The following is an 11591-nucleotide window of genomic DNA, read 5'->3' on the forward strand; positions in this document are numbered from 1 at the left end:
CATTTGCATTGAGTTTTACTGTTGACTTAGGTTTCCCCTTAGTTAAGAAAGCCAGACCAAGGGTTTGCTTGGGGCCTGAAATGGACTCCGGGTGCCGGTCCCGCCTAAGGTGTAGGCTCGGGGCGTGACAAACTTAGTATCAGAGCACAGAGTTCAAGAATCCTAGGGAGTCTATGAAGTCGTGTCTGTAGAGTCCTAGTTATAGGTGTAAAGCGCGTCACATCTATAATTGGGAGGCTACAACATTTCGGAAGATTTATTACTTCTTTCACGCTCATCTCGTGTGTTAGAGTTGATCTCTAAAAAGTTTCTTTTTAATCTGTGCTTGTGCATGTTTCAGATAACCATGCCTCAACGAAGAGTTGGTAGAGGGCGTCTTCCTAGACGTTATGTGGACGAGCAAGAGTTACCTTATCCCCTGGGAGGAGCACAACTACAAGGGGAAGTTTCTAATGCCGAGTTCAGAGAGGCAATGAGAATTTTGAGTCAAGCTGTAACTAATTAGATTAGTCAGCAAAGGGGAGCTCGACAGGAAGGATATGACACTTCTAGGATCCGTGAGTTCTTGGCGATGAATCCTCCGAATTTCATGGGTTCGAGCACTACTAAGGACCCAGAGAACTTTCATTGAGGAGTTGAAGAAGATTTTTGATGTGATGCATGTGGCAGATACTGAGCGGGTTAAACTGGTTGCGTATCAATTGAAGGATGTTGCTAGAACTTGGTTCAACCAGTTGAAAAAGGGCAGAGCTGAGAATGCACCACCTGCGAGTTGGGCCTGTTTTGAAGAAGCTTTCTTGGGGCATTTTTTTCCTCGAGAATTGAGAGAGGCCAAGGTACGTGAGTTCCTCACACTTAAGCAGGAGTCTTTGAGTGTTCAAGAGTATAGTCTGAAGTTCACACACCTATCCCGCTATGCTCCGGAGATGGTGGCGGACATGATAAATAAAATGAACTTGTTTGTTGCTGGGCTATCTCGGTTGTCAAGTAAGGAAGGTAGGGCTGCAATGCTTATCGGACACATGGAAATATCAAGGTTGATGGTCTACGTGCAGTGGGTTGAGGAAGAGAAGCTGAGAGATAAAGAATAGTTCAAAAATAAGAGAGCTATGACCGGTAGCGAGTCCGGGCAACAGAAAGGTAATTCAACCGTTCCTCTTTTCAGCAAAGGCAAAAGGGACCTGCTCCATCATTTGCTAGAGCACCTGCACCCCGATTCAGAGGGGAATTTAATGGCCAAAATTCGAAGGACTTCAAGGCTAGACCAACACAGTCTTCGGGTAGTGTGGCACAAAGAGGTAGTTTGTTTCCTTCATGTGCTAGGTGTGGTAGAGTCCATCCAGGGATGTGTCTTCAGGGCCAGACATGTTTCTTTAAGTATGGACAAGAGGGTCACTTCATGAAGGAGTGCCCTAAAAATAAGCAAGGTAGTGGAAATTTGGGCAGTAGGGCCCAATCTTCTTCAGTTGCTTCCCAAGACAGGACGACATCTAGAGGAGCTACTTCTAGTACCGGTGGAGGAGCAAATCGCCTCTATGCAATCACCAGTCGCCACGAGCAAGAGAACTCTCTGAATGTTGTCACTAGTATGATCAAAGTCTTTTCTTTTGATGTATATGCTTTGCTAGACCCATGAGCAAGTTTATCTTTTGTAGAACTCGAGTGGTCAAGTTTCAGTTTCCGAATGAGCCAGTCTTAGAGTGGAGTAGTAGTTCAGCAGTGCCTAAGGGTCGTTTCATTTCGTACCTTAAGGCAAGAAAGTTAGTTTTGAAGGGTTGTGTCTATCACTTAGTCCGAGTTCATGACTCTAGTGTTGAGATCCTTATTTTCGAGTCAGTTCCTATAGCAAGAGAGTTTCCAGAAGTGTTTCCTGATGATCTACCCGAAATTTCTCCTGAGAGAGAAATAGATTACGGCATAGATCTCATTCCAGATACTCGTCCTATCTCTATTCCACCATATAGAATGGCACCAGCAGAGTTGAAAGATTTGAAAGAGCAATTGAAAGATCTCCTAGATAAGGGTTTTGTTTAACCGAGTGTCTCACCTTGGGGTGCTCCGGTCTTGTTTGTGAGAAAGAAAGATGGTTCCCTTAGGATGTGTATAGACTACCGCCAGTTGAACAAGGTTACCATCAAGAACAAGTACCCTCTTCCAAGGATTGATGATCTTTTTGATCAGCTTCAGGGTGCTACTTGCTTTTCGAAGATTGACCTCAGATCAGGCTATCTTTAGTTAAGAGTAAGGGAAGGTGATATTCCAAAGACAACTTTCAGGACCAGGTACGGTCATTATGAGTTTTTAGTCATGTCTTTTGGTTTGACCAATGCACCGGCAGCTTTCATGGACTTGATGAATCGAGTCTTCAAACCTTATTTAGATACATTTGTTATCGTCTTCATTGATGACATACTAGTCTATTCAAGTAATGAAGAAGATCATGCTAGTCATCTCAGGACAGTTCTTCAAACTTTGAAAGACAAGGAGTTGTATGCCAAGTTCTCTAAGTGTAAGTTTTGGCTTAAGTCAGTGGCGTTCCTAGGCCACATTGTGTCCGGTGATGGAATTAAAGTTGATACTCAAAAAATTGAGGCAGTGCAGAATTGGCCTAGACCCACATCTCCAACTGAAATTAGGAGTTTCTTGGGACTAGCTGGCTATTATAGGAGGTTTGTGGAGGGGTTCTCATTTATTGCATCTCCTTTGACCAAGTTGACTCAGAAGGTAGTGAAATTTCAATGGTCTGAAGATTGTGAGAAAACATTCAGGAATTGAAAAAGAGATTAATTACAGCTCCAATTTTAACGTTACTAGAGGTACTCAAAGTTTTGTGGTGTATTGTGATGCATCTAGAGTTGGTTTGGGTTGTGTCTTAATGCATAGTGGCACGGTTATAGTTTATACCTCCAGACAGTTGAAGGTACATGAGAAGAACTACCCAACCCATGACTTAGAGTTAGCGGCTGTAGTGTTCGCTTTGAAGATATGGCGTCATTACTTGTATGGTGTGCATGTTGATATATTTACTGATCACAAGAGCCTTCAATATATGCTTACTCAGAAAGAGCTTAACCTCAGACAGAGGAGGTGGTTAGAATTACTCAAGGACTATGACCTGAGTATTCTTTACCACCCAGATAAGGCTAATGTTGTTGCTGATTCTTTGAGCAGGTTGTCTATGGGTAGTACCGCCCATATTGAAGAAGGAAGGAGAGAGTTAGCAAAAGATGTACACAGACTGGCATGCCTGGGAGTCAGACTTACAGATTCCGCAGAAGGAGGAATAGAGGAGGCGAATGGGGCTGAGTCATCACTAGGGTCATAAGTGAAAGAGAAACAAGATCAAGATCTATTTTGCTTGAGTTGAAGGCAAATGTTCAAAAGCAAAGAGTATTAGCTTTTGAACAAGGGGGAGATGGTGTTTTGAGGTATCAAGGAAGATTGTGTGTACCTATGGTAGATGGACTCCAAGAAAGGATTAAGGAGGAAGCTCATTGCTCAAGATATTCCATTCATCCGGGTTCCACTAAGATATATCGTGACTTGAGAGAAGTTTATTGGTGGAATGGCATGAAGAAGGGCATTACAGAGTTTGTTGCTAAGTGTCCAAATTGCCAACAAGTGAAAGTTGAACTCCAAAGGCCCGTTGGTTTGGCTCAGAGGATAGAACTTCCAGAATGGAAGTGGGAGATGATTAACATGGATTTCATCACAGGGTTGCCAAAGTCTCGCAGACAACATGATTCTATTTGGGTGATTGCCGACCGAATGACAAAGTCAGCTCATTTTATACCGGTAAAGACTACCAATACAACAAAAGATTATGCCAAGTTGTATGTTCAATAGATAGTGAGACTTCGTGGAGTCCCAATCTCCATTATTTCAGATAGAGGTGCACAGCTTAGTGCACAGTTCTGGAAATCATTTCAGAAAGGCTTGGGTTCGAAGGTAAACTTAAGTACTGCATTTCATCCTCAGACTGATGGGTAAGCCGAGCGTACTATTCAGACTTTAGAAGATATGTTGAGGACTTGTGTGATCGATTTCAAAGGTAATTGGGATGATCACCTACCTCTCATTGAGTTTGCTTACAACAACATTTATCACTCTAGCATCCAGATGGCTCCATATGAAGCTCTTTATGGGAGAAGATGTAGATCTCCTATTAGATGGTTTGAAGTTGGTGAAGCACAGTTGATAGGACCAAATTTAGTTCACCAAGCTATGGAGAAGGTGAAAGTGATTCAAGGGAGGTTGAAAATGGCACAGAGTCGTCAAAAATCCTACACTGATGTTAGGAGTAGGGCGTTAGAGTTTGAAGTAGACGATTGGGTATATTTAAAAGTTTCACCCATGAAAGGGGTTATGAGGTTTGGTAAGAAGGGGAAACTTAGTCCTCGGTATATTGGACCCTACGCATAGCCAAGAGGATTGGCAATGTTGCTTATGAGTTGGAGTTACCACATGAACTAACAGCGGTTCATCCGGTATTTCACATCTCCATGTTGAAGAAGTGCATAGGCGATCCTTCATTGATCCTGCTAACTGAAAGTATTAGGATCAAGGATAACTTATCTTATGAGGAGGTTCCTGTTCAGATTTTAGATCGTCAAGTTCGTAGGTTGAGAACGAAAGATGTAGCCTCAGTCAAGGTCCTATGGAGGAACCAATTTGTTGAGAAAGCTACTTGGGAAGCCGAAGAGGACATGAAGAAGATATATCCACATCTCTTTGAATCTAGAGGAAATGCAGATTAAGGTATTAATTTCCTTCTTAGTGCTCTTTTAATCATCATGAGCATGTTGTTGTTGCGTTTGCATAATTGCTTGTCGGGTGTTTGAGTTGATGTTGCACCCTTAGCCTGGTAAGAGTAACCTCATTCGAGGATCAATGTTCCCAAAGGGGAGATATTGTAACATCCGGTAGGTTGAAATAACTATGAAGAGGCTTAAAAATCGGAAATAGTCATTTTTGGAATAAAATTCTAAATTTGGAAATTTGGTCAAGTGTGGGAAATCAGTGAGTTTTGGCCAACTTTGAGCAGTCATAACTCCTAGCTCAGGATGAGTTAGGAGTAGTTCCAATTATGATTGTGAATCTTGTGGAATGATCTTTCCAACGCCACCTAGTTTGATCGATTCCGAGTTCGTCTGAGCGAGTTATGCCCTTTGAAATTTGGGTAGTTGGCAGGGAATTCGTCCGGAAATTTTAAGGGCATTTTGGTCTTTTCCCTAGCTATTTCTTTTGGGTTATATTGTTGTGTTAGGCTGATTTTTGTTTCATTTGGTCCCATTTTAAAGAGTGAGAGCTAGGGCTTGTGAGTGAAGAGGAGAAGAAGAGAAGGAAGGGGAGATCTAACAAGTTTCCGTCAAAGACCATCGTGGATATCATTGGGGGTGATCCCTACTAGGTATGTGAGTTCTTAGTGTTGGGTTGATCCTTTCCCCCACACACCAAACTCATTTTTTTTATTGAGAGAAAATTGGATATGTTGTTGAAGTTGTTGGGTTGTGTTGTTTGGTGTTGTTGATTGTGTTGTTGAAGTCCCTTATTGATTTGGGCATGTTTCTGGTTGTGTTTGGGTTGAAACCTATTGTATGTTGAGGGATTTATGATTCTAAATGTTTGGGCCTGGAAACCTTGAAGTTTAGAAGGTTTAGAGTTGGAGAAAAGAAGGAGAAAAGTCAAAGTTGTCGGGGAAAAGGGGTGGCGCATCGCGCCTTGCAGAGCTCCCCAAGAAGTGTTCTGAGCTTCACCCCTTGGGGTACCATGCCCTGCATAGCGCCTCAGCTGGCCTTCTAAGCTTCGAGGGCTGGCGCTACGCGCCTTGCAGAGCACCAAGGACTCCAAGTTCCCCCTTTCTTTTCACACTTTCTCATGCATGTTCCTTCGTATTGTACCTATGTTTTATAGTTGCTTCCAACACTCTAAGTTACATTTAGACATCCTGAATTCATCCATAAACATGTGATCATTTACCTTGAATCCATAGTTCAATTCAAGGTAAGTTAGGATCGAAGTTAAGGGAAGTTAGAATCAAGTCAAGCAAAGTTAAGAAGTAAGTCCAAGCAAGTCTCTAAAGCTTTTCAAGAGTCGTTATTAAACGTTTTACCTTTGTTTAAGGTTCAAGTTCAAGTCGAGTAAAGAGTATAGAGTTCAAGCCAAGTGAAGAGTCTCAAGTTTCAAGTTAAGTCAAGAGCATAAAGTCGAGTCCATTTCTCGAAAGTTATAAGGGAACTATGTATTTCCCAAAGAAGTTTCTAAATAGTTTTACATTTGAGTAAGAAAGGAACATCAATTCCAAGAAAGCCTTTGGGCTAGTTTTTGAGAAATTATCTCAAACTAAAGAACGATGTGTTTAAAACACTTATGAGCTAAAGTATATTTTTTGGGAGTAGTCTTGAGCACCGAGTTGGGGACACGAGTTCATATTAACTCAACTCTTCATAAGAACCATGCGGCCAAAATGGGATTTTCTCAGGTCGTACTTTTTAGATGATCACGAAAGTTAAGCTAGTGGATCCACTTAATAAAGATAGCTTCCTATATCATGGCCAGGTATGGTCCTTGGGCAACGTGAGATAAAACATTGTACCACCACTAGGGCTCATAGTGGTGGTTGTCGGTTAAAGAATCTCCCACTAAGGTTACATTACTTTCATATAAGTATAGTTGAGTTTGTTATTGTTTTATCATTAACGAGCTAAGCTGTTTAAACTATTTTGCAAGCTTTATATATTGCATATGTCTTATTGCTTTATATATTGAGTTCAGTTATTCATAAGTCGAACAGAGCCAAGGTAAGTGTTCTCTTGTACCCTTTTCAAGCTTTAGTTGCGGTTTAGCTTTCCATCTCATATACTCGTACATTCAATGTACTGATGCCAGTTGGCCTGCATCTTATGACGATGCAGATACAGGTACCCCCAGATCAGCATCCTGCACATCGTTGATCCAACTGAGCACTCCGCAGTCAGTGGTAAGCCTCCTTGCATTTCGGAGGACTCAATTATTTTGTATTCTTGGTCTTGTTTTATTAGGGTGTTGCGGGGTCTGTCCCAACATCCATCTCAGTATACTAAAGGCTTCATAGACAATCAGTCAATTAGTTTGGAGTCTCTCATCAATGCATATATGTAAATATTCTATTTTGAGATTCGAGTTGCCTTTGTGGCCAAATTTTATAAGTTAAGTTGCTTTGTAACCTTCCATTTGCATTGAGTTTTACTGTTGAGTTAGGTTTTCGCTGAGTTAAGAAAGTCAGGCCAGGGGTTCGCTTGGGGCCAGAAATGGACTCCGGGTGCCGGTCCCACCCAGGGTGTACACTCGGGCCGTGATAGCAGTGGTGGCTATCGCCCCCTCCCCCTCCCCACACACTCATATCCTGAAATCTAAAAGATTTTGTTGCTCAAATTCAAATCCTAACTCATTTAGAATCGAATGGTATCTTCAAAAACTCTCTTTGATTCATAAACCCAGCACATATTAAAAACTCGCACTCAAATCTATTTGATACCTCATGGGCCACGTAACTCTTTATGTGCTAAAAGATATGGTCGTTTGAAGTTGACCCAAAACTAAAAACTAAAAACTAATTGAAGTCTGAGGTGTGACAAAAAGTAAGGTAATAACTCAACAGTAGATCACAAGGAACTGGAAAGGAAAGACACCAATACAAGTAATAAACAATTTAGATGATGTAGAAATGGAAACAAAAATAATCATGAACTATAGATGTCACGATCTGATTTCGCAGGTCATGATGGCATTTACTACTCTCTCCCCACCCAGTAGGTAAGCCTAACCCATAGTCTAGAGCCATAAGCAACAGACTACCAAGGGGAAGCCAACAACAAGAAGTAAAAGCATAGAACAAAGTAGAGAAAGGGTCAATATTTCTTCTTATTGATATGTGCTTATTATTTAATAATCTTATTTTATTCTTTATAGTATCGTTTTATAGTCGCTCTGCCTCATACCCTACTTTTCTTGTAGGTTAATCAATCAATATTTTTCATGTATCACATAATGTTATAGCGGAGAACAATTCAATCCACCCAAATGTTGTATTCAACAAAATACAATACAATATATCCATCTTATATAATTGTTTTTAGTCGGACTTTTTTTTCATTAAGATCATACTTTTGGAGTTCGGTTCATAAATTAAAATACAAGAAAAAACTATTTCGTTCATATGTTGTTTAGTGTTCGGAAGATTTGTAGCTATTAGTCCAAAAAAATAAAGTAAAAAAACTTATACTCATCTGAAGTTGAATCTTCTGACAGATGTAAAGTTTGTCTTATTAGATTTAAAATTATGTTTTTTTAATGTTAAAACATAATAAAGTGACTTTGACGTAAATGAATATATATATTTAATGATCAACCAAGAAATTACGTGTGCCTTTCCACTCCTTTCAAAATTGATTTTTTTGTTGATGTTTTTCACCAATTTTTGAGAGAGGCGATTTAGTGTCAAGGTAAATTTAATTCACGTTCTAAAGTTTGATATTGGCGGTAATAACACATTATAAAAAAGGAGACTTTATGGAACACCCCAAGCCTACACCTTGGGCGTGGCCGGAATCCGATAACAATTATTGGCCCCAAGCAGACCCTGACCTGGCTTAACTCTCAGCGGAAGACTTAATCAATATAAGATGACTTTAAAAGTAAAGTTTTAACTCAAAATGACTACCTCAAAATATTTAAAGAAGCATTCACTAGTCAAAGTGGTAACTCAAGTCTTAGACATCAATAACTGAAATGAACAAGACTCATGACCTATGTCTATCTATCTATCGAGCTTCTAATACTATGAGGGATGTCGGACAGGACCCCTATCATCCTAACAAAACTAAAATGATAACCTAATAAAAGGGTCCCTAAGAAGCAAGGAGGCTGACCAAATGACCCTGGAACTCGACTTGATCAACGAAGCATTGGATGTTGATCCTCTCTACCTATATCTGTATCATAAAAGATGCAGGCCAAATGACTAAGTACATGGATTGTACGAGCATGTGAGGAGAAATTTAAAACAAGACATAAGCATAAACTTGAACTGGAGCTAGAACTGAAAGAAACACTTACCTCGTTTCAACTCAACTCAGGGTTATAAAGCAGTAGTAAAGAATGCATTATAAAGAAAGGATTTTTAAATAGTAGATAACAACTTCATGTATTTAAAAATACAATATATTCAGTATGTATGCAAGATTACAAAATAAACTCTATTTGTATATGAAAATACAAAATAGACTATGTGGGAGATTCTCTAACCAACAATCATCATTCTGAGCTATGTGATGATACAACATCTAGCTCATGCTGCAAGAACCGTCTTATACTTTTCTGGGGTATAGAACCTACTACTAAGTGGATCCACTAGTCTATGCTAAAAAGCAATAAGAAATCATCTAAAAAGTATGACCCTTTCTACCCACGTTGGTGATGTGAGGCCAAAAAATAAATATTTTTAATCATTATTTGCCTCACATTTAGTATTTATATTTTTCCTTTTTGAGCATGAATTTTATGGATTGTGCTAAATAGTGTATTTGATTTGTAGGATTAAATTGTTTGAAAGTTGAAGAAGTTTGGAGCTAAAACGAATTAAAAATGGAAGGTTGAAGAAGGAAAGCAAACAGACAACTTAATGGATTAAACTTTATAATATAATATATATGTTGCTTGAAGTAGAATTGTAATTGGAATTGGAAAATTCCACGTGGGAATGTGTGAAGGCAGTAGCCAATTGATTAAGGCGTAGAGTTGAGTTGGTTGGACAGTTTCACACGTACAACTGGGAATCAAATTCCGTTTGGATTTGAATTCCTAATTTTTTTTGGACTCAATTATTTTATTTAGGGTTTCTTATCTCTATAAATAGTCCATAAAAATAAATATTGGAGGAGATCAATTAGGAGGTACTTTGGAAGTTTATGTCGTCAATACTTTTTAGGGTTCTTTTCTTCTTATTCTTTACTTAGGGATTAATAGCTAAACACCCTTGTTCTGGGGTTGTAGCTACGAATTAATTCTTGAATAGTTAAGGCTTTTTGAATTACTTTGTGGTTGTCATTATAAGTTACTTCTATATTCTTGTTTCAGTATTTTGTGCTTGCGTACAATAAGATAAATCTATTGTCTAATCTTAAAATCGAGAGAGAAGGGATTAGGGAGACCAGAGAATATAGAGCGCTCGATCTACCCATTTGATTGAAGTGATTAGTGTCCAGGAGTGACGCCCAGATGAACAACTTGCTTGGTTACAAAATTGGATGAAATATAAATGATCGCCAGTTAGTCTATGTATCCCTGCTCAATGATATAGTTAGGTAGCTAGTTGGGGTAGGCAACGAGAGGTGTGTACCCCGACTCGTATAATTTACCCTATAAACCAGTAACTTGACAACTAAAATTAGTTCTAAGCCGATAATATGATACATGGGATTCAATGTATGCTGCAGACCTGGAATTTTCCAACTATTGTAAGTAATCTTATTATCTAATTCCTGCATTCTTTAATTTTAACACTTTTAAATAACAAATTAGACTAGTATAATTTAGTAAAAAATATTTAATTGACGATCCTTTGGGTTCGATAATTCGATTCTTCGGAATTAGCAAAATCTGAAATTTTGAAAGTTAAGCTAAGTATGAGTTTTGGGTCTAATTCAAACGACCATAACTTCTGTCTCATTATGATTTAGGTGTGACACCAGATACTGTAGGAAATATCTTTGAATTATATTTCCAACGCCACCGAGGTTTCTCAGTTTCGAGTTCGTATGAGGGAGATATGTTTATTCGAAGTTGGGTTTTCTTAATAAGGAAAGTCAAAACCGGATTTTAGAGGGGTATCTTGGTCTTTTCCTTACCCAATCAGGTTTAATTCATTTTTAGTAATAATTCAGGGGTATAATCTAATTATGTTCAGTTTTATAATCCTAGTTTATGCCTAGGTTTTTAGTTGAGAGTTCAAGAAGAATAAAGAAGAAGAGAAAAGAGAAAGGATCGCAGCGTTTGTCGAAATTCTTGAGAGTTGTTGCGGATTGTCGCCATGGTTTTAATCCCTAAGAGGTATGTAAGCTTTCATAGTGTTGGGTTTTTTCACCCACACGCCAAACATATTATTTTCAGCAAAGTTTCATTCTCAAAAAGTTGAAGGATTTAAGTTCTTGATAGGTGTTCTTCAAGTTCTTTCTAAATCTTGTTGTGTTGGGTTTTTGATGATTTCTTGAGATCAAAGTAAGTGTTTTAAGGTCTGTATTGAGTATAGTGTACTTATGTTAAGTAATTGATTCTAAGTGATTGGGGAAGTAACCGTTCGATTCTAGGCGAGTTAGGGTGAGAAAATGAGCAAAGAAATTCGTCGGGTATTCTGTGTTGGGGCCTGGCGTGTCGTGCCAGCCAGAGCGCCCCAAAGTAGGCTCTGAAGTTTAGGTCCTGGCGTGACACCCGAACCAATAATATCGTGTCTGTTTGTGGCACCCCATCCAAATATATTGTATTGGCTCGTGGCACCCCATCCAACAATATATTTAATTCATCATTCTTTATCATCACTTTTCACGTCATTAACA

Source organism: Solanum stenotomum, chromosome 4 (genome assembly GCF_019186545.1).
Source record: "Solanum stenotomum isolate F172 chromosome 4, ASM1918654v1, whole genome shotgun sequence".
NCBI lineage: Eukaryota > Viridiplantae > Streptophyta > Magnoliopsida > Solanales > Solanaceae > Solanum > Solanum stenotomum.